This window comes from Palaemon carinicauda, chromosome 8, assembly GCF_036898095.1.
Source record: "Palaemon carinicauda isolate YSFRI2023 chromosome 8, ASM3689809v2, whole genome shotgun sequence".
Lineage (NCBI taxonomy): Eukaryota > Metazoa > Arthropoda > Malacostraca > Decapoda > Palaemonidae > Palaemon > Palaemon carinicauda.
In genome coordinates this window covers 35,844,493-35,846,992 of record NC_090732.1, presented here as the reverse complement: position 1 = coordinate 35,846,992, position 2,500 = coordinate 35,844,493, and positions in this window count along the sequence as shown.

Below are 2,500 nucleotides of genomic sequence, written 5' to 3'. Positions count from 1 at the left end.
TGACCTAATGAAAAGAACTGATGCCTCTCTAGAACCCAAAGAATAGCCAAAGCCTCTTGATCGAACGTACTATAATTCTTCTCTGCCCCTTTTAATGTCCTGGAAGCAAACGAATGGGTCACTGTCTACCTTTATCATCTCGTTGAGAAACTACGCCTCCAATGGCCAAGCTACTTGCATCTGTTGTCACTAAAAAAGGGCGATCAAATGTAGGATATGCGAGTAAGTCGTTGCTAGTTAAGGCAGCTTTCAAATGGTTAAAGGCCCTTTCTTCTTCCACTCCCCGATTTATTACTTCTTGTTTCTTTAAAGCATCTAAGGGTCTCGCTATCTCTCCAAAACCTCTTATGAATTTACAATAGTTCCCAGTGAGCTCAAGAAACCCAGCTACTTCCTCAGGGGTACATGGCCTGGGGAAATCTCTAGTAGCTGCTACTTTACTGTGGTAGGGTTGGATACCTTCTGGGGTTATTATGTGACATAAAAATCGACCTGTTTACAGAAAAATTTGCACTTTGACAAATCAATTTGCATACCATTATGTTGCAATGGTTCTAAAACTTTACAAAATATTATTATTATGTTCTTTGGCCATTTTCCCTGTAATTATATCGTCTAAATAAACAATATCATTTCGGCCAATTAGGGGCGACAAAATTGCCATCATTACTCTAGAGAAATGACTTGGACCATTTTCAACACCGAAAGGAAGAAAATTAAACTGCAATAGTTGATCGTTAGCTATAAATGCCGTTTTACATTTACTGTCTTCCTGAATGGTTATTCAATAGTATCCGGATCTTAAATCAACAGTTGTAAAATATTTACTATCCCGTACCTTCACAAGTAATTCTTTGATTGAGGGCAATAGAAATGCATTATCCTTAGTGACTGCATTCAACTTTCTATAATCAACACACAATCTTACCGAGCCATCCTTTTTCCTAACAGCTACAATTGGAGAAGCCTAGGGGGATTCACTCTCCTCGATTATCCCTTGTTCCCTTAATTTACTAATTTCCCATTCTATCTCTCCCTGGAAATGAATGGGTACCTTATAATGCCTTGATCTGATTGGCTTCGCCTACCCAGTTTCAATGCTAAAGTGAAATCGATCAATCCTCCCGGGTGGCTCATATCCAATTGATATTACTTCGGAATAATTATTGAGAAAGTCACTAAATTCCCGTTGATATTCTGATAGACAGTTTTTGTGCTTGCATAATCAAATTCTGCGTACGTTTGTCTGTGTGAGCAGGAGTTGTGGCTCCCAACATCCCATTATTAGCAATTTCCCATTATTCTAATTCACATACAGAATCACTTCCTAACACAACTCTTCCTAACACAAATTAACTATCGTTACATCAGCTCTGTTCTCTTTTATTTCTGATAATCCCTGTAAGATTACATTCACCCATTTGTCATGGGGTTTAACAACGACCTTGGTTCCTTCCGGAACAGGCTGACACGGAATCACTGATGTGCTCGTAAGTGTCTGGGGAGACAACACTACTCCTCTCTCAGGTACAGCTGTTACCTTGCTTAAATGTCTCTTCGTGCCCGCACAAGCTCTTACTCTCTCATGACTTTCCACCGGCAAAATGCACCCTCCTGCTTTTACTTATTGTATCTTTTCCCCAAAAATGCATATTGGATTACTAGATAGGAAATTAATTCCTAAAATAGCCTCGATTCCTTGAATTTCCAAGGTGGGCAATACAAAAATATAATTTGTAAACTTCACAGATCCCACCTTAAAGTTGACGATCGTTGTATGGTTTATGTGTAGTTTATATCTTCCTGGCGTGTAAAGGACGATGGATGCCGCTGACTGTAGTGGGTTTGAAGAGAATCTTTCTTTAGTGAAACACTGGCTCCTATGTTGATCAGCGCTCGAATGAATTTATTTGGCAGGTCAATCCTAACTGCTAACATTCCTACCTAGCTATTACAATAAATGGGGCACGGGCCCGTGACCTCAGCTGCAATGCTGCAGTCCCCTGGTCCTCTCCATAGTGCTATGGGGGTGAGATCGGAGGTACCGAGAGAGGTCCCAGTGTCTGCTTTACCACGTCTGTCATAACCGTTGCCTTGGCTGCTGTTTCTGATGTCATGCAGGGGTGGGGGGGGGTTTATCGATCTCCCTCGTCTCCCCCCTCCTCTGTTTCCTTTTCCTTGGATGTTGGGCGGGGGAGGTGTGCGTGTGCCGCAGCCCGCTCGCCCTTAGTGTTTTTTGCTGGTCCCTCTCGAGATAGATGACCATAAGCCTGACAAGTGTAACAGCGGGGGGATCCTTGGGTGGGGCACTCCACTCGTCGCTGCCCCTCTCCCCTACACTGCCAGCATCTGAAGACTCTTCTCACCTGGTGACTGCGTTCTCCCCTCTCCCACTTTGGGGGTGGATGAGTGCCTGTCATTGCTATCAACTTCTCAGAATCGGGCCTGTTATTCTCAGTCAATTTTTTTTCTGGCAAACTCTCTAAAATGTTTTGTATCG